At 39.4% G+C, this 22125-nt stretch overlaps 1 protein-coding gene across 1 annotated transcript in view; it reads left to right on the top strand.

The window, feature by feature from the left end:
* Nucleotides 1-22125, top strand: part of LOC100723692 (high affinity immunoglobulin gamma Fc receptor I-like) — a 64383-nt gene that overhangs the window by 1470 nt on the left and 40788 nt on the right. The window contains exon 2 of the mRNA XM_013142802.3: nt 1582-13020. The gene's annotated coding sequence lies outside the window, so the exon portion shown is untranslated. The remainder of the gene's footprint in view (nt 1-1581; nt 13021-22125) is intronic.

Raw genomic sequence — 22125 nt, 5'->3', positions numbered from 1 at the left:
CACAGGGCCCAGAAAGAAGAGCACCAGGATGAGCCTTTTTAGGGCATCCTGACACCTACCACGTGTGAAAGTGTGAGAGTTTAAAAAACCTTGAAGGGACAGGAAGCTCAGAAATCACATGCCCAGAGGTCACACACGGGTCAGAGAGGTCAAGGACTGGCATCTCGGTTAGGGTTTCAGGGAATTTGCCTTTATGGGATCCAGGGAATTATACAAACAGATTTCTCTTGAGAGGACTTTAATTGGTGGATTTTAAGCAAGCAGGCACAAATTTCAAGAGGTCATTCTATGACTGAGATGTAGTTGCTTTAAGTTCCTAGGAAATGTCTGGTTCATATAAAATAAGCAGTGGGAAAAGCAAAGCCTGCAGTTGGGAGAGCTGTCTCAAAAGTTTTATCTCTGGCTACCACTGGAGCCACTAGAGTGAGTTTTGTTAGAGTTTTCTGGTGCAATAGAGAAGCAGAAGAAAGAAGAGCATGAAAGAGGCTATTTATTTGAGGACATGGAGAGAGGAGAAGAGCCCATAACTGCAGGGGTTTTGCTTTCTCCTTCTGGCAGGATACAGAGGGTCAGAGGATTAGATGACCTCTGGTCAGAAGTGGCACATGGATCTGGCATTGATGCCTTGTGAGGAACTGATTTACATTTTCTTGGTGTACAAAGGGGAAACAGTTTTGGGTTGCAGGGGAAGAAGGAAGGAGTGGTCATCAGGGCAAGTGTTTTTACTTTGGCCTTCTGCCATGTTAGACCATTGCCATAACTGTAAAATAATTTGTATCAGGGCAAGAACCTTTGAGGTATGGTACCAGAAACTATTGAGAGTGACTGCCCTGATTTTGTAATGATAAAGCTACATTATATCTTAAGATGGATGTTAAGGCAACATAAAATTCTAAGCACTCAGGCTGAGAATTACTTCAGTGGTTGAAGTACTTTTTCTTTGCCTGGTAAGCGCAAGATTGTGAGTTCAGTCTCCAATTCCCACAAGTAGATAGATAGATAGATAAATAAATAAATAAAATTCAAATCAGTCTACCCTTGTCCTAAATTTGTGCACACTGCAAATCACTGTGGGTGCTTTGTGAAGAATCGTTGGCTCTCGTGTGAAAAATATTCAGAAACTGAGTATGTCATTGGACAGGGTTCTAGAATCTTTCTAGACCCATCATATTAGATAAAGTAATTTTCAGATTCACTGACTCCTTTCAACACTAAAGTATCTGCCGATGTTTCATTTTTTAAAATTTTAATAAAAAACTTAGATTGTCCAGACACAGTGGGGCATCAATAATCTCACAGTGGGGCCTATAGTCTCAGGGCTGGCATACCTGAGGCACAAGGACTGCGCTGAGTTTGAGACCAACATGGCTATATAGTGAGTTTGAGTGCAGCCTGGACTATCTAAGGAAACCTCATCTCAAAAGAAAAGAAAAAGGAAGAAAGAAAGAAAACCTGTTTATAAGTTAGGCAGAGGAACAGACTAGCAAAAATAACTAAGAAGAGAATAATTAGAAGAAATACTACAACAAAAAGTATTTCAAATGTATAAATTGCTTATCTTGGGAATTTGCTATTTTTCAGGTTCGAGTTGCTTATGGGTGACTAAAACTGAAAAAAGTGAAACCGTGGATAAGGGGACTTCCACAAAGTAAGGCAAAGGTCATCACTTAGTCATCCATGAGACCTCAGTGGTTCATCCAGTGCAGCATTGAAGATCTGATATTGCTCATCCCCCAAGCACTCTAAGAGCTATCAGAATGTGGATATCTGCCTTCCCTACTTTCACTCAGTGTGGAAACCATGTGGGTACAGAATCTGAAGTGACCATACATCTATTTCATAAGAATGAAATACCTTCATCTCTTTCTTTTTTAATGATGTTCAGTTCTCATCCTATGATCATGGAAGTGTGCCAAGAGACTATCAGCTAATAGAAGATGATCTACAATATATCTCATATATTTATGATCTTAGTGTGTTACTAATGAAAAGAGTGCAAGGATACACACCCATAATTGTGAGACAAGTGAAAGTACAGAGAACAGAAATACCAAGACAGTTATTTGGGAACGGAGAAGACAGTTATTTGTGAAGCAACCAGAGTTCAAAGGGCAGAGCAGATAGAGATTGGAAGAGCTGGCAAGATGGCAGCTGTGTGATTCTGGATGCACCAAGAGGGCAATGTTGAGAAAGATTAATTATACAAAGACTTCACTAGGTAAACTGCACATATGAAAGGAATTAGAAAGAACAGAGATCCTTCAGGCCATGGAGCAAATTTGACTGTGAATGAGGAAGAAAGGGAGAGAAGATTGAGTGGAAACATCTAAAACTTCTGGCCATGGAAGAACCATTTGGAATCACTGGGGCAAAATCAGCCAACAGAGTCTCAAGTGTCCCTGGAACAAGTCTACCTAAGCCTCTTCATTGCACTTAGGTATTGGCAGTAAGCAGCTCTTGGGCCTCAGAGGTGATTTTAAAGCATAGAGCCTGGGGTCACATCACTTAAGTTCCATATAGTAGTAGAAAGATCTATAAGATAAATTAACCCAGCTCTCACATTTGCTTAACCAAGAATAGATGGAAGAATTCATCAGAATGCAAGCTATTGGCATGTACAGGGATCAGAAAAAAGAGCAAATGTAGAAATGAGCTCTAAGGGGCAGTAAAGAATAAGCGGATTCAGTTGCCACAGGTCTTATTTTTATGCCTTGGACTAGAAGAGTTCAGTTTCATGCTGATCTCCTGAGGGAAGGCATCTTGTGGACAGCATCTCATTTAAAAATAATAACTATTCTTTATCTGATAAATATGGCAGGCTTCCTGCTTAAGCTTGCATGGTAGGTGAGCATACTGGCAGTGGCTGAGACAGAAGGGATGGCTCAGATTATGGAAGCCCATGTGACTAAAACACTAGAGGAAACAGAAGGCATCATCAAACACTAAAACCTCTTCTGAAAATAGAAGGTAAATATATAAACAAATGGGGTTGCTAAGAACCATGTCTACCCTATTTGTAAAGCCACGGGAGATTGCATTGAGAAGGAATACTGAGAAGCGAAGCAAAGACCTCACTGTGCTTTCCTGAGAACACTAGGTTGAGTCCAAAAGAATTGGAAAATGCAAAAAATCTGCTGAACATCAGCTGAAATAATAATGTGTGTTCTTAAAACCCAAGACATAAGCACTGTCTCAGTTACTGTGGTAGACTGACAACTGCTGGTCAGTCTGGAACACCCCACTGAACTGAATTGTGGCGTTGGTGTGGATGGCCCCCTCAGGATTGCTGCCATCAACATAAATAGGAGAACTGGAGAGGAGGAAGTGTGATGTTGCTGGTTCTCCTGTTGTGGTTGGTTTTTCTGGAAGAGCTTGTTGAACTTCTTTCCTGATATGAACTTGGCTGTTCTCATTGCCAGAGGAGCTCAGAACCTTGTTATCGCTGAGAATGGCTTCAGTTCACTTGCGGGGAGCTCTGCTCCTCACTCTGAGCATCACTTCCTGGCTCCAGTGCAGAACCCTTAACCTACTGGCACAGATCCTTCACCCTAGAGGCACAGACTTTGTAGTTTCCACTGCTAACTTTTGGGCCTTGTCAGCACATATCTGTGAAACAGATTTGCATGTGGCACTGTCATGGGCTCTAGGACTCCAGATGGACTTGTGAGGGGGCATTGTCGTGGGCTCCAGGTCTTCAGCTGGACTCATGCAGGATATTGCCATGGGATCCAGGGCCTTAGCTGGATATTTTGGATCTTCAGTGTGTGGACAGATTTCCTGAACTTTTTGTGTTTGATTCCTTGGTTGACTACTATAAAATAATCAAGATCCCAGAAATTCAACACAAGAACAGAATATTAAAAGCTGTTAGCGAAAAGAAACATCTATTAAGGAAAGCCTATCAGCATCACCACAGACTTCTCAACATATACAGTTAAATCAAGAAGAGCTTGGAGTGAATATTTTGAGTCCTGAAAGGAAACACCTTCCAACCCAGATTGATGTATCATGCAAAACTATCTTTCAAAATTAATGGAGAAACAAGATACTTCCATGACAAAAAACTGAAGGAATTCATGACCACCAAACTAATCCTGTAAATAATGCTGAAGGACATTCTAGAGAGAGATAAAAATAGACCATGTTTCCAGGAACAGGGAAGACAGTAGAATGGAGGGGAAAATTAGGCAGTGAATAGCAGAAAAGTAACATGGCAGAGACGAACCAGTGCATATTGGCCATAATTCTCCAATGAAAACAAACACAGGCAGTGTGGATCAGGAGACAAGATCCATCAATTTGCTTCACACAAGAAATGCATTTGACTTGAAAGGGGTTCATAAACTGAAAGTCAAATGGGAGAGAACAATACTCTCTGGGACAGGGACCTGGAAGAAATGGAGGTAGCTTGCCCATCGGCTGCAGACTGCATAAGAAAGCCATGGCACTTTTATACAGTGGAAAGCTACTGAGCTATAAAGACAGATAACCTTGAGGCTCTTTGTAAGTAAATGGATACAACTTGAGATCATGCTCATGAATGAAATGGTTCAGAGTCACATGGGTGAATATCGTGTTGTCTCCCTAGTATGAAGAACTAGAGGAGTTGGTGGGATCCAAAATGCACAGTACATACTGTGAAAGTGAACAGGGAAGAAGTACCTAAAGAAAGAACTCAGCAGTCATTCTGAATCTATTATGGTGATTTGAAACCCATATTTTTCTCATTGTTCTATTTAGTTTGGTATTTTTCTGTTTTGGTTTGTCTAATCTTATTGTATTTAATGATATGGACAGCTATTTCAAAGATAACAAAATATAGTAGCTATTATTGATTTCCTATTAGCATGTTTGGAAGCTCAGTATAGCTTTCATTGTTTTGTTTTGACTGCTTTTATTGTATTTTGTTTTGATTTTATCATGTCTGATGGTATAGGCAACTACTTTGAAGATAAGTTGCAGTGTGGTACCCACTATGGTTTCCCTATTATTTTGTTTTGAAGTCCTGTACTGCTTCCATTGTTTTTTTTTTTCTTCTTCTGTACTCTTTTGTTGTATTTTATTATGCCTGATGTTATGGGCAATTCTTTTGATGATACCAAGAGGCATTACAATAACCATTATTGATTTTCTTGTATTTTGTTTTAAAATCATGTACCATGTTCATTGCTTTGTTTTGATTGGCTCCATTTTGCTTTATTTCATTTGGTTTTACTCTCTTCAATTGAAAATAATGTGAAAAAACCAGGAACTGAACCTTAAGAGCATCTTTCTGCTCCTTTTATCCTTTAATGGACTGACCCAGCAATCACACACCCTTAATCCCAGCACCTTTTTTCCTAGCATTGTACCTCCTATCAATCATACACTCTCGACTCAGCCACCTCCAAAATACTCTATGACCCCATGAGGTTTGGCATGGCAAGGTATCCAGACACAAACCATAACTACATTGTGTATGCATGCCATTATTGGATCAATGATTTTTATATTGTTTGACATCCTGTAAACTTAATACTCCCAGTAATCATATGAAGTAAATTTTATTATAGGTTGAGAAATTTCACCTGTTTAAATACTTGAGACTCTAACCTGCTTGTATAAAGCAAAAGCAAAATAAATTGTAGATGATAAATAAAAAAAGAAAAAATACCCCAAAATTAAGGCAGTAAAAAATAGGAAACCCATAACCTACTGTAGACTGATGTAAAAAAAATAGGGAAGTATTGTAGTAGAGTCCTACATGCTACTTGAGTCTTTGGAGTCAGATATTTTTAAGATGCCAGAATTTGCTGTTGTTTTAGGAAAACAATACAGAGCACAGTCTCAGTATTACAGAAATTCCTGGATAAGTACTAGGGCTATTTCCAGGCATCCAATGTATTGGGATCTGTAAACATAGGCCCTGCTGCTTTGCCCTAGCCACTTCTAGCTCATAAAAGGGGGACCACATGACTTGAAGTGGTTATCTGGAAGGACAGACATTCTCCTTGGACTACAGATTTTCCTGTTGCCTCCCCTTCTAGTTCTATGAAAGCTCCTGAGGGTAGAGTCACCTTGTTTCGCCCTACTTTCAAACCGAGCTCTTAATGCTGGGGTAGAGAGGATTGCAAGGTCTTCCTAGGAACTCTGTTTCCTTGGAGAGCTATAATTAGTCAGGTTGTGCAGGGAGATAATGGCACAATTTCTCAACATTGCAGTGCAGACAGCTGAGACAAATCTAGTCACACCTATACTGAAACTGAGATCTAAGGCAAAGGTGGAGGACAGGACCACTTCTGGTATCTGTGTTTGAGCTAGCCAATTATAGCCACATCATGACCCCAGGAAGTACCTGCACTTCTCTGAACCAAGTGAAAAAGAGTGATGTCTGAATCCCAGGCAATAGAGCTTAATGCACAGGGATATCCACGGAACGTTGGAGAGTGGTGCAGGAGCTGGGGACATTAAAGATGGCATAAAAAGCTAGGCAATGAAACTTTCAAAATCTAAGACTTGTAGGATTTAAAGTCTCATAGAAACCCTACAGTTGTGTTGTTCCTCTACTAGGATAATGTCAAATGGGAAAGAGAAATCCTTCTTTATTTTTCAAGAAAGACAGAGATGATAGAAACTAATTCTGTTTTCTGGGACCATCACTCCAGATGCCACACCTCAGTGCCAGTGATGCATGGACTGCAAGTAAGGGAAAAGTGTCTTTGCCCTTCTGCCATTTCTCAAGGCAGGGATGAGTTGAACGATGTGCCCCTGGATAGCTGAGTTCAAGAATAAACATAAAACTCCCATTGAACCCTTGGAATAGGTCTAGAACAGGTGAAAGATCAGAAGAGTAATAGTTGTGAAATCTTGCTCCAGTTTGGGACAGGGACAGGGACAGAAAGAGTGGAGAAAGCGGGAAAGTTCTTGCTCTCAAAGATAGGAACTGAGGTGTGAGAGAGGTGAGCACCTTCCCTATTTCACATCTGACTGTTCATACTGTGGAAGGCAGTAAATAGGGCCTGCATTTCCAAGGCGGGTACAATTGAAGCAAATACTACTTCAAGCTGGATGATCTTTGATGAGAACCTCAATATCGCTGGTCCTTAGTGTTCTCTACTGAAAAATTAAAACACTACCACCTTAGGAGGAGACCACTGTTCCAGTGATTCAGGGTCAAAAAACATTTATGATGGCCAAAAATGCAAGCATAATATGTGCTTTAAAAATTCCTGTTTTCTGTTGGGCGCCATAACTGTAGGGGAAGTATTTTGTTGCTTTGCTTCTCTGGGTGAAATGAGAAATAGGAATAGTACCAGGTCAAACCATTACATATGCCTAAAGCGTCAGTTCAGAGAAAAAGGTCAGAGGTTGTCAGGACCTATAGATGTTTCTTTGTATGTCCACATAAAGTTTGATTTGCAGAGTTGCCTGACAATTGAAATACTATTCCCATGAAGGAAATTAATGAGAAAGCTGAGCAGAGGAAAATGAAGGTTTTGTTTGTGTTATGGATTAAGAGCTGGTGGTCAACTTAACGCCAGCAGGATTACATCAGCATGGCATTGGGCAAAGATGCTCCACTTGAGGAAAGTTGCCAGGATAAATAGGTGGAGAAAAAGGGAGGTGTAGATGGTTGAGGTATAAGGAGGCATTGTGGGTTCTCCTATGAGTTGCTGTCTGAGCTGTTGGTTCTCCTGGAGTAGCCTTGGTCCTCACATCAAACATTGCTTCCTGGCTCCGGAGGGGAAGACATGTGCTGCTTGGTCTCCAGGGTGAGCTCGTCATGCTGCTTCCTAGCATGTACCCTACTGTGCTTGTCGTCAGCGGAGCTTGGGGCATTCGTGTTGCTGAGGACGGCTGTGATGCCTTTCAGTATAGCCCTGGTCTTTGTTGTGAGTGTGACTTCTCAGCTCTAGCATAGAACCCTCATCCCACTAGCACAGCTCCTTCATCCTGCTGGCATAGACGTTCTGGCTTCCACCACTGACCCTTAGGTCCTCACGGCACGGATCTGTAAAAGAGACTGGTGTGAGTCCTTTTTGTGGGCTCTGGACCTCCAGTTCAACTTGTGGAGGCATTGTCCTGAGCTCTTCATTTTTGTCTGGACTCATGTGGGACATTGCTCTGGGGTTTAGGCTCTTGACTAAATAATCTATGTCTTTGGTGTTGCGGATAGATTTCCTGCATTTTCCTGTGTTAACTTCCAGTGACCATTATAAAAATATTATAAACTCCATGTCCTAATCCTAATTGTTCTCTGTGTACAACCCCTGGCTACAAACAGTTTGAAACTTTTCCCCCTATTGTCGAGAGTGTCATGGCCTATGACCTCTGGATAAAAAAAAAAAAACTACCTGAGACCCTTGGAACCTTGCCTGGCAGGCACCAAAAATAATTATGAATAATTATGAAAGCTGAAAGGAGCCAAACACTGTGTCCACTTCTAAAACATAAACAGAAAAACTTCCCATTTGTCATAGAAATACTTAATTTATCTTATTTTTCTAATTTATATAAATGACCAGTGATGTCCACAAATCAATTTGAGAAGTGTATCTTTTGAATTTTGAGGGACCTATTTTTGTCTACATTTCAAGGAAATAAAAATGATACCTATTTCTCAGAAAAAAATTTATATTATACAATGAAATAATTCCTTCAAACTACTGAGCACTGTGAGGGAACTAATTATATAAAGTAACATCATTTAAAGTGGAAAAGAAGCAATGGTCTCTATTGAAAATGTTTATTACCAAAGGAAAACAAAGGAAATAATTAGCACGCTTAGGTATTTAGAGGGGACTCATTGCTGAAAATCTGAGTAAATCTGTGAAATTTTTGGTTTCTCAGGACCTTTTTTAGTTTCTCAGGACCTATTCAGAACATACTGCTTGTGTTGTCATTGAATTTTATCCTATTTAAAATATTCATTTTATTAAGAAATCATCTCTAGTTGATATACTATATATCGTTATCTTGTAATATATCAACTAGCACTCTTAATGGTTTTTTTGAAATACTGTACATTTCTACATTTTTTCTGTTTTGTTTTTTTGAAATAAATTCATTTTATTTTAAAGAAGGTAAAACAAAACATTATAAAACAGAAGAAAGAAGATCAGAAGAAATCAATGTAAGTGACAGGATTTCAAAGCAAGACAACAGGAGATCAACAGTGGCTACCATAATGCCTTTTATTTTCTTCTAAATAATAGTCTATATCATCACACACAATGAATTAGTACAAAACAAAATAGTATAAAACTGGTCAGAATAGGATAATGAAAGCATTAGAGGCATTCAAAACCAGATGGAAAATCAACAATGGCTACTGTAATGTTTCTTATTCTCTTCAAAATAGCTGTTCAAATCTTCATATTTGTTGAAGTTTTAAAAATTCATTTTAAAGTCTCTTTTTTGGCCATTTTTTTTAAAAGAAAGAACTAACTTTGAGTTGTGGAAATTATTTCAATGATTTTTAAATCTTAGTTTAAGGAGTTATCAGATGCCTCTATTTCATTCTCTGGAGAACCCTAATTAATATTAACCACATATAAATTAATATGTCATCTTATTGTAATGATATAAATATCTTTTTCTTCTTTCTTCAGTCTGATTTGGATAACTGCAAAATCATTTTATGTGGGGAGTGGCTGAGCCAGGGCTGAGCTTAAGGTAGGCAAACTCCTTGGAAGTAAAACAAGGCCGGTCCAGTAGGTGTCTGGGCTTGGTGTTCTTCTCTATTAACCATAGCACAGATAGCTCTGAGAACACTTCCAGTGTTCTCAGCAAAACACTGGGACCTTGAACTTTGGGCCTCACTGGGTGCTGCTTCTTTTTTGACTGTGTATAAATAAAGACACAGACTGTGCTGGGTTGTCACTGCCTCTCCATCAGAGAGGTCAGGTCCCTCACAGTCCCAGAGTTCTTTTAGTGTGTGTTTAGAGTTTTTCTTACTCTCCCAACACCCTCACTCAGGACCTGGCTGGTTACACAGGTCATGACAATTCTATCATTTAGGGACTCTGTATACTAAGATAGCAGATCAATGGACACCAGGAATCAGTTTTCTTCCTGTTCGAGGATTGCTTTTAGGTAGAATAATTTATCGAAGTAAGAGCTCTTAAGGGAGAATCATTGTGTATAGAGATCATTTTGTTAGACATTCCACTTCTGCAGAAACTGACACCTACTAGGCCTACAGGATTTCATCTATTATTAAACAAATAAAATCACTTTTTAAGACTGCATTGTTAAACATCAGAAAATACCGAAACATTTAGATCAAATAGACAGTCAAACAAAGATGCATAGACTAACTTAATGGTCATGTACTTGAAGCATCAGGTGGATCCCTGTTGACTACTCCTCAATAGAAATCATCTCCCAATGTTCATTTAATAGCATCAAAACCAGAATTGCACTTTGATGCCACTGATGAGAGAAAGTAATTGACAGTGTATTAATGAGGGATAAAAGAAGGCTTCCACTTAAGTCAGGAGAGCAGCACTTCCTTTATTAGGACATCACAGATGTATACAATTTTGTGCTAGCAAGAATAGAAAGAAATAGGTTATTTGAGTTGAAAACTAAGTAGGAACATAAAGTGATACCCCTCCTATGGAAGGCAAATTTACAGGGTTTATCACTTAAATTAAAAAAAGGAACCATGATGATATGGCAGGAGCACTTCCAGGGCTCCATTCTATAAAAATGCTTGTACAGATAGCAAAAGATCTTGTAGGACAACGATAACTGCAGCATTACTTGAAATTATAAAGTCATGGAACCAAATTGATTTCAACAAAACACATAAAGGTTAGATAATAGTACAACAAAAGAAGAAACACCTTTGTTAAAAATAATTCAGAAGATAATAAGGATCCTGACTCTTACTACTAACAGTAGAGATGGAGGAATTACTAAAACTAGGCCCAGCCTCTAGGTATTACTGCTTACATACTACTAATGATACCTTCATATCCTAAAGTCGTGCTTAGATTACACTGCCTTTTCCCATTCCCTGTTTCAAGGACTTCCTTATCTCCTCCACTACCTTTTTTCCCTTGGACTTTCATGGCAGTAATGGTTGGGGGTTGGGGGGAAACAAGTAACCAATAGATCATGTGAGCTGTTTAAGAAAGATATGTTTTTTAGATCTAATCTTTGAGGAAGTGACCAAACTCCTTGCCCTCCCTGGGTGGGTTCAAATCAGCAATTTTTCCATTAGCAGCCAAATGTTCAAACCAATTGTCCTACAGGGCACTGCTGCCAGCTCCTTATCATTCTAATGGCCAGTAAACTCTCACTAAATGCTAGCCAGTACCATCATCTTTTGCAAGGCAACTGGACAAACTCGAAATCCTTGAAAATTTAACCTGAGCAATTACAGCGACAGTTGAGCTGTTGGTCCCATTTGAAATTCCTACATGGAGTGATAGGTAAATATCTTGACCTTTGTCTCAGAACCCAGACACCCCACAGACACCTGGTCCCAGACCCACATTTGAGTGAGAAGTGACTAAGGGAAGCTGAATGCCCAGGATGCTAGGTTAGGATGTGCTGAAATAGTACATTTTAGAGGCTACACTACTCAGACCTTGTATAAACAGAAAGAACTCTAAAGAGGCCCAATCTGCAATCCCTTGTCTACAATGAACAACCCAGGACGCTAGCCTCCTGTAAATCAGACTTGTAGGAAGTCAGACTGTTATATGTAATAAAAAAAGACACAGATAGATAGATTCAGGAAAGTTAGCAACTTCCCTAACAAGCAACTCAAAATAGCCAGAACTTGATCAATAACTGACACCACACCCTTCGTCCTCCTTGCCATTTAGGAACAACCAGGGAATGCCAACTGTGCACCTCTAACTAAAGGCATGGAATACCCCACGTTGTTTACGAGTAGTGGGGGTTGAGTGCAGAATTAGCTCAACTATAGGGTCCTCACTGAACAGCATTTAACAAGGCACATCTGAAGCCTCCTGTTTTTCTATTAGAAAGCTTTCCTGCTTCCATCTGCATTACTCTGTCAAATGCAAGCGCAGGTGCCTACTTCCTCATCATCAAGCCCAGAATAAATTGTTTTGTTTTTCTGACCTAGCTCCTCTTCCTTTATTTCCATGCTTTGCCAACTTTATTAAGCTACTCCTTTGGAGAATTTGTAGTGGAAAATACTGTGGATGAAAGGGTTTATTTTTGAAATTATTTTGGTATACACATAGGAAACACTTTAAAAGGGGGAAGAGAAAAAAGAAAAGAGAACCATAAAGGCAAATTTTCACCTCATGAGCTTCTCCAGCCCATAAAAAGCCAAGAAGAAAAATGCCCTTCCAAAGTGATCAGTCATCCACAAAGATGTTGTTAAATAGGGATGTGGATCAATTTCACAAAGAAGCCCATGAATTCCTTGATAAATCCTGTTACTGTTACCTTGGCAATGTTCTGCAATTCTTTTCTGTCTGATTTGGTGCATTTTAATCAGCCGAATGGAGTCCTTCACAAGCTGCAGACTTGGTTCAACAAACTGCAATACCTGATCCATGATTGCCTGTTTGCCACTATAGGGACATGTAGCCGATAAAAGGTTTTGTGAAGAGGAAATCAATCTTACAAAGATTTTATTCTCCCCAATCCCACCATCCCCCCCGCCCCCACATCCATTGGGACGGGTCCCAGAGGGCACTGCACCCTCAGGCGCCACGTTCTTTGGAACAGGTCACAGAGGGCACTGCACCCTCAGGCGCCACGTCCTTTGGGACAGGTCATAGAGGGCACTGCACCCTAAGGCGGAGTGGCAGCTCTGGGCGCTCAGCCAGACTGCGATCCAGGGCTCTGCGTGGTTCCCCCTGGAGCAGGAGGAAGCAGGGCCGAACTGTAACCGGGAGGATAAAGGAACAGAAGCCAGGTTGAATTTAGGACCAGCCAAGGCGATCCACTCGGAAACGCGCAGACGCACTTGGCTGTGTATCCTGAGGATTGAGAATTGTTTTATGAAAGAAAAACGCAAAAACTTTAGCCAGCCCGAAAACAAAGCAGGTAAATATTGAGTATATTTTCACGTAAAAATATTAAAGGAAACACTCCCTTGTCATCAGGGTTAAGGCACGTTTTAGTCATGAGTACGCTGCTGGTTTGTTTCTTGCCAAGATTTGGTGAGTTTTAGTTTTTTTTAAACCTTGCATTCATTGTGCCCTTTCTGTGGTTGGGCAGCAAAATTTTGCCCTGGCTACCCACAGTGAGGTCAGGCGGAAATCCGCAGAGCACCACCTAGCGTCGAGTCTCAGAAACTTCAGACCGACCAACAGACCCCCATTGACGGGCATGCGCAGTAATCACCTGCTAAGATACCAGGCCTACATTCCAGGAGCTTCCACTATTGTGATGGGGTAATAACTGTAAGCACTGTTTACTGGAGGTGAACCAGTTGGGAGCTTTTTTATAAGCTTAGTGGGGAATTTTACAGTGACGTCTAGTAGGAGAAAGCCTACATGCAATAAAACTAAACCTAGTGCTGTCCTTCAACCCATCCCTTTCCAATTTTTGTTTCATTAGTACTTCTTTGGTTTGACACCAGGTCTCACTATGCAGTTCAGATTGGCTGCGAACTCCTGGCAATCCTCTTGCCTCAGTCTCTGAAGTGCTGGGATTATAGGCATGCATGGTTGACACTGGTATATTATTAACGCATAATTCTCATTCAGTGCACAGGGATGAATTTTGACAAGTGTCACTGATATAGTCTCCCAACCTACTATATGTCCAGTATGAATTTGTGTTCTCTAAAATGGAAGAATGAGTTTTAGGAACAACAGAGGTTAAGAGCAGAATATATTTATGGACAGAAACAAAGCTTCTGACTGAGAGATAGAAGGAGTCCTGAGCGGGTTGCCAAGACCCTGTCTTTTCCAGGGACTTTTATAGAGGAAAATCATGAGGTTAGATGGGTCAAAGGTGACAGAAATGGGAATTTTCAAGGTGGGACATAAGGCAGGACAGAACTGTGTTCAACCAATAAGATTAGTTACTATGATAAAATGATTAAACTAGGAGCAAATGGGGGAGCAAGTCACATAGTACTCTTTGTCACATTGGTTTGGTGATCATAAATTTCTTCAGTTGTTCTTTTTCATGGAAGCACCTTCTTTTCTCCATCAATTTCAATATAACTTTGCAGGGTACATCAGTCTGGATTGGAAGTTGTTTTTTCTTGAAACACTTAACTCTAAGCACTGCTTTAACTATAGGGTTGTTGTGCGAAGTCTACTTGGATTCCGATAGGCTTTCCTTTGTAGGTGATCTAGCAGGTTTTGATATTCTGTTCTTGTGCTGAATTTCTGGAATCTTGATTATTATACGTGTTGGTGTAGTTTCATTTTAGTTATGGCTATTTGGAGTTATATATACTTCATTTATTTGTATGTAAAATTCTTTATTGACACTTGGGAAGTTTTCTACCATTATTTCTGTGAAGAGTTTTAGGTTTTTTAATGACACTTGTACTGTCTTCAGCTTTCTCATTGATCTTTGTCAATCTTATGTTATTTTTCTTTGCTTCATCTTGTAACTGTTGGATTGATTTTTCATAATCACTTGCTATTTTTAATATATCATTCTTTTCATCATAACTGTCTGCAATTCTGTCTTTAGGATCTGAAATTCTATCCTCTCCAATCTGCTGCATACACTTTCAGTGGAGGTTTTAATCTCTTGGATTTCTGTTTGGATCTGTTTCATAGATTCCATTTATTTCCTATGTTGGGTATTTTTTTGTCTCCATCATTTTTCTAAGTTCATCTATTTTTTTAACCTGTGTCTTCTCTAATATCTTTCATTTTGCTTCAGAAATTATTTTCTCTATAGCCCTTTCCACTTATTTTTTCACCTCTGTTGCTATCATTTCAGCACATTTCAGTGTTTAACTTCCAGTTTCATCCATCCATTGAGTTCCAGGCTTGTCCTGGGTGGGGTGGGGATCTAGGGTTGCATTTTCTTGTGTGTCTTGTCATTTTCCATTTTTTCTTTTTTGTTTTCCTTTGTTTTCTATGTGGATGCTTGCCAATTTCTTATTATTATAGCTTTATCAATAGTATTGAGGCTTCCTTGGGAGATGTCTGTCCTTTAGGGATGTCCTTTAGATATACATAGTTCATCATAACTATTCCCAATTTGTAAAGAATGTAAAATTTCTATTTGAGTTAGCTCCCAATCCTTTGGTACTGGGCTGTGGTAATGATTATGACCTCATACAGTCACAGTGTTATCATACAGGGGAGAGAAAATATTAGAAACATGTATGACATCCTGGCTAAAGTAGTACAGTTAGAGTTAGCAATAGTTTCAAGTACAGCTGTGGTTTCAGGTACAGTGTTCCTATGATAAGCTTTAACCTGCTAGTCAGGAGCAAACTCTAAGGTTAGATAGCACAATCAACCATACACCATACACCTCTTTGCAGTGATTTTCCCCTTAGTAAAATGATATTTCTCTTCTGTGTGGGGAGGCTAAGATACATAGGGGAAAGGCTAAAGTAATGAAGTCAGATACAGAAGAGTCAAGGCTAGAGATCAAAGGATTATCATTGACAAAGGGGCCACATAAGTTCACTTGAAGAACGACAGTCTGTTTAATAAATTGTGCTGGAAAAACTGGCTCTCCATATGCTGAAAATTAAACTAGACCCATACCTATCACCATATACTAAACTAAAATCTAAATGGATCAAAGATCTGAATATTAAAACAGAAACACTAAGTCTGTTGGAAAACAAATTAGGTAAAAATCTTGAAGACATAGGGGTAGGTAGAGAATTCACGAACAGGACTCAAACTGCATGTGAAATACTTCCCAGAATCAATAACTGAGATCATGTCTTATTAAAGAGTTTCTGCATGTCAAAAGAAATCTCCAGCACAGTGACAAGAAAACTCATAAACTGGGAGAAAATGTTAGGGAACTCTCCCTCAGACAAAGGACTTCTGTCTAAAACATATAAAGTTAAAAAAAACAGATGCCCAAAATTCAAAGAGCCAATTCAAAAATGGGCATCTGTGAATGAATGAGTGGGCATGAATACACAGTTCTCAGATGAAGAAATACAAATGGCAAATAAATACACGAAAAAATATTCACCATCATTAGTCATTAGAGAAATGCAAATTAAAACCACAGTGAGATCCCATCTCACTCCAGAAAAAATGGCCAGGATCAAGAAAACCACCAACAGCAAATGCTGGATAGGTTGCAGGGAGAAAGGAAGTCTCCTGCACTTTTGGTGGGAGTGTAGACTGGTGCAACCACCATGGAGGTCATTCTGGAGATTTCTCAAAAAGCTGGGATTGGAAGTCCCATTTGTTTCAGCTGTTCCACTTCTAGGCACATTCCCAGAAGAACTGAAAACATCATACCACAGTCATACATGTGCACCCATGTTTATAGCAGCATAATTTGTAATAGCCACATCTTGGAAACAACCTAAGTGTCAGTCAACTGAGGAATGGATAAAAAAGTTGTGGTATTTTTATACAATGGATACTACTCAGCTATAAAGAATGATCACATTGAGATATTTATAAGTAAATGGACAGAAGTTGAGACCATACTCATAAGCGAAATAAATCAAACTCATGTATAAATACCATATAGTCTCCCTAGTGCAAGAAATGGTAACAGTGCACAAGATTTGATGGTAATCATGATTATACATTACATTGTTTTGAAGCCCTATAATGTTTCCATTCATTAGTTGAATTTGTTTTATTCTGTTTTGTTTGATTATATTATCTGTGATGGTATGAACAGCTGTTTTGAAGAAAACAAGACATTATGAAAGCCATTGCTGATTTGATATCATCTTGCTTTGAGGTCCTACCATGCTTCTGTTCTTCAGTTTCCATTGGTCCTGTCATGTTGTATCTTATTGGATTTTAATATGTATGATAGTGTAAACAAATTTGTTATGGAAAATGATATAGTAGGCATTGTTCATTTTCTTTTATTTGGTTCTGAATGCCCTGTAACACTTTCATTGTCTTGAATGGTTTTTTACTATTTTGTTAAGTTTGATATTATTGTATGTGAAGGTATGTTCAACTTTTTCAAAGAAAGACACCCTATGGTAACTACTGTTCATATCGGGTTGTCTTGCAGTGAAGTACTGTGTTGCTTACATTGTTCTGCTCCGATCTGCTTAGTTATGTTCTCTTTTGTCTTAATAGCTTTAAAATGAAATTTAAAAAATAAAAAATAAGGATTATCACCATAGTTTTGGAAAACTAGAGGACACAGGAGGGAAAGAATGAAATAGAATGTAAAGGAGTAATCAATCAGAAAGGGCAGAGACGATGGTTACTCACTTGAAAATTTAAATTCAAGAGGTAGTTGAGGACAAAGAGAGAGGATCAATAGCAGAAAATTAAACAGTAAAGTCAGATTGGGAGGAGCCAACCAACAACCAACTAGCCAGCCTTTCTGTAAAATGTGCAAGCCACGTGGGGGCCCAGGAAGAGAGAGTATTCAGACAGCTCCTCCCATAAGCTTACTGGGCCAGGGGCTGAGAATCACCAACTGCCCCCTCCACTCTCCCTAAGCAACCAGATGTTTCAGAGGACAGACTGTGTTGACAGCAACTGAGGTACAAAACGCAACTGAATACTTCTACTGTTAGGGTGACCTTGCAGGTCTAGGGTCAGGGGTCTGAGCATTTATGGGGTTGAAAACAGTATGCAATATAGCAAGTATGGGGGATTTCCTTCATCTTGGTTTTGAAATCCAACATTGTTCTCACTAATTGTTTTGCTTAATTAAATATTCTATTTTGATTTAAAACCAATTAGCTTGATTTTGCTATATCTGATGGAATAGATGCTATTGTGCAGAAAACAATATATACTATGAGAGTCATTGTTGTTTTCATATCCTGCTTTGAAGTTCTGTACCATCTTCACTGCTTTGTTTTGATTGGATTTTTTCTGTTTTGTTTTATTGAGCTTTATTATCTTTGAAATACATTTTAAAAAGTTAAAAAAAGAAAAATAAGAAACCTAAGCAATGAAAAGAAAAGGAAAATGCACAATGAAAATGTAAAAAAGAGAAGAAAAAGGAGGCTGGAGAAAAAAGGAAAAAAATAAAACCAAATACAGAAGTAACTACAGAATACAAAACAAGACAACATCCAACCATACAAGAAAGGAAGAGCCAATCAGACAAACAAAGGAGGATAAAAGTGGTAAAATACCGCTGGTGTTTACAGTTCTGTGATAGTGTCCATGCTAGATCCCAGAAATGTGCTGGCTACGGAAATGATCTTGGCCTTTGGATGTAGGGAGTGGGACTGGTCTTCTGTTGGTGGACTTCTCCAGAGCCCAGCTGCTGGCTCCTCACTACTGCTGCAGACACCTCCATGTTGGTGGTCCTGCTGATTGCTCTGCCCTCCAAAGGCGTGTGTGCACACATGCTCCCGGGCTGGGTTGTTGTCCTGGATCTTGAGGGTCTGGTTGGTCTACCTGCCAAAGGCATGTGTCCTTACACTTTTCTCACAGGTTCCACTGTCCCAGGGACAATGGATGAGGCACAGAGCATGGACTCTTCTTGCAGGCCTCTGTTCAAGAGACAATTGTATCTTAAATTATTCTTGCTTCTTCTAGAAATTCCCTGTAATGGATTCATGTAATATGCACAGCTTTATCCAATTCTTCCTGCACAATATTTCTGAGTTTTATTCCTATTATTAATATACTAGGTGTTTACTCCACTTTTATTACTGAAGAGTATTCAGTTGGATGTGTATGTCACAGGAGTGCTTTTAAAAAACAGTGTCCTGATAATGCATATTTGGGTTGTTTGTAACTGAGAATAAAATTGTCATTAAAAATTCATGTGTTATAAAAATTGGTTTGTTGTCTGTGTGTTTTTAGTTATTCTGAGAAAAATCTAGTTGAAGAATTGCTACAAACAAAGGACATTTGTATTTAAATTGGTGAGAGACTGTCAAAACAGAGTGGCCATCTTCACCAAGATGTGCTAATTTTTTATTTAATCATTCTTGCCACACTACTGCATTGATTGGTGTCTTAATGCAATTTGAATGTCTACTCCCTGAGAACTAATACTTTTGAGTGATCTTTTATGTATCAATTGAGTAATTTTCTTTTCTCCAGTATCCGTTTAGCTTTTGTCCTTTTGTTTTAAATGAATGGACATCTAAATGTCCATGTTTTAATATTGAGCTTTTAGAGCTGTATATATATCTTGGATATAGGTTCTTTGTCATACATATTTTGTGAATATTTTTTCACAGTATGTGGCTCACCTTTCATTCACTCATTTACGGGAGTCTTTGATGAGAAGACATGTTTAGCATTAATAAGGCATAGTGGTTGATTGATTGTGTCGTGTTATATCTATTTTCTCTAGTAAAACCCTGACTAAAACATAAGGTCTAGTTTTTAATATTTTTATTTCTTTATTTAAGAAATACTTAAATGTTATTTAAGTGTTATGGCTTATACATAGATGTATTCCCCAAAGCCTATGGACTCATAGGTGAATATTTTTTGAGGTGGATATAGGGTGTATATTTATGTATTAAGGGTGTGTAAGTAGATTAGTCCACTAACTGGATTAACATAGCTCTGGGTGTGAAAATAGGAATCTCTACCTGAGATGTGGGTGTCACCAACCAATAGACTTGTAGACTGGATGGTGTAAAAGGAAAGGGAGGCTTGCTGGTGCTGCTTGCTGCCTCCTTCCTGCCCTGCTGAAGACTGTTCCCCCATTTGATGCCCCTCTAATATGCTGCCCTGCTTTAGAGTCAGTCAACTATGGAATGAAAACTCTGCAGTCTGTGAGCCAACGTAAACCATTCCTTTTTTCTCAGCAGCACAAGCACCTGCATAGCAAGTGCAAAGTTTGGAGTTTGATTTTGGTACCAAGAAAACCCCTTTTCTTCTTTAATTTTGGGTGTCAAGTATTTTGTCCCTGCAATGAGGAAGTACCCAAGGTATTTGTTTTCTACTACTGTAACAAATAACCAAAAATAACCAACCTATAAAGAGAAAAAGTTTGTTTTGGCTCACAGTTTCAGAGGTTTCTGCACCTGGTTGCTTGGCTCATTGCTTCTGAGTCTATAATGAGATCCACATAGTGACTGGTATCACCAGTGGAGCAAAGCTACTCACCACTTCATTACCTTCACACCTGAAAATACTTAGTACAAAATCTGTCACAAATTATTGCCTTTCCCACAAGCTTACCTCAAATAAATAAGCAATCAGTTATAGCCTTGAAATGTGTACAAATTTATACAAAGTTTGTGCAGCCAGGCGTGGTGCTGTATGCCTATAAGCTCAGCACCTGAAAGGCTGAGGCAGGAGGACAATCTCAAGCTGGAGGCCATTCTGGGCCACACAGCAAGTTTAAGGGCAGCCTGAATTACAGAGTGAGATCCTGTCTCAAAAAAAAAAAAAAAAAACCGAATCCAAAACAAATCATATGTCATTTCTTATATCCATTAATGGGAACAAATAAAAACTGGCCTGTCTACAGCCAGCTTTGTCTACTCCAATCCATGTGCTACACTCTATGCTGAGAGACATTCCACAGTGTACATCTGGATATGTGTAGACTAATGGTGCTGAGTGTGTTACCTTTCTAGCACTATAGAAAATGCCTATGATAGATAAACTTATAAAAACGAAATGTTCATTTGGGCTCATAGTTTTGGAGTTTTTAATACATGACCTATTGGTACCATTGCTTTTTGCCTTCTGGTGAGGCCACACATTATGGCCTGGCTACTTACAGAATAAAAGAGCTCACCTCTGGGCCAGCAAGCAAAAGAGAGAGAAAGCAGCTGGAGACCAGCTCTTCAGGAGTGGGTGCCCAAAGACCTAAAGCCCTCTTTTCTAGGCCTTATACTTTAAAGGTTTTGCCACCTCCAATAGTGCCACAAACTAGGGAATCTTTGCAAGTTCCCGACTTATGGAATTTTGGGGGACATTTATGATCCAAACAACAGCACTGAGCAATAGCAATTCTCTTCCCTTTGGTCAGTGGATGCACAGAGATCCTGAGGAATATCAGGAGGAGAATTGCCATCGATCAATGCCCAGAGACAGTGCATTCTGAATTTGAAACACAAGTACATATTGGAGAATCTCAAGTCTCTGGAAGTGCTTAGCAATGAGGAAGTAAAAAGGAAAAGGAGTCACTGCAGTGCATAGAGGGAGTCTTTCCTTTTCATTCAGGTAACCATTTTATAAGCTTTTCTTTGCTCTCTCACTTATTTTACTGAACCAAGAAGATAGGAAATTCACCCACTAAGGCAATTTTTATGTTATGTCCTCAATATCACCTCACAAATAGTGAAACTTACACACTCAGGGTCCTGGTATCAGACAAGTCACTACTTACTTTGAATGCCATTTACCATTTCTAACAGACTATCAGGCAAGTACAAGCAGTGTCACATGTGGGGAAGGAATATGCAGAACTGGAATAGGCAGGCACGGCAAATGCAGAATGACAGCTGTTCAGAATGAGAGAGAAACTGAAGTGTGACGGAAGCAAGAAAGTGGTAAAACCACTCAAAAGTCCGTTAGCTTTCACTGCTGACCACTCAATTAACAGCCACACTCATTCACCAGTGAACTGCATGACCACCCTGCACACATGTGGCTGCAGCCAGTGGTAATGTGGGCCCTTCCCTTGCCAAAGCAGAGTATATCCCTTATCTCTGTTTGAATTTGTGTGCTCCAGAAGGCTGAAGGTGCTAAAGATTAGAAAACTTCGGTTTCTTTTGTGTATGCATAGAAAACAGAAGTGATTTAGGGGCTAACAAAAGGGAAAGAACTAGGAAATGGTGGCCACCTATCTCTGTGATCTGAGGAGACAAAATGAAGAGTGACAGGGAACTGATGGTTACTTGATAGAGTGCAGGAAAACTGTTCTGGCCCAAGTATGGTGGGCTACGGTATAATCATAAGGGAGGCAACTACCATCAGAGGTACCATGTATGTGAGCATTTGACCCACAGAGAGAGACAGAAACTAAAGAGCACAGAGAACTGGGCAAAAGTCATAGCATTTTTGTGGTGTCATCCCGCGTTCTTTCTAGCAGTCTCTCACAGGTGGTTAAAAACTTGAT

This window comes from Cavia porcellus, unplaced genomic scaffold (genome assembly GCF_034190915.1).
Source record: "Cavia porcellus strain 051 isolate PalLab524CR breed Dunkin Hartley unplaced genomic scaffold, mCavPor4.1 scaffold_1, whole genome shotgun sequence".
In the NCBI taxonomy this organism is placed as follows: domain Eukaryota; kingdom Metazoa; phylum Chordata; class Mammalia; order Rodentia; family Caviidae; genus Cavia; species Cavia porcellus.
This window is presented reverse-complemented; position numbering and strand designations above follow the sequence as displayed.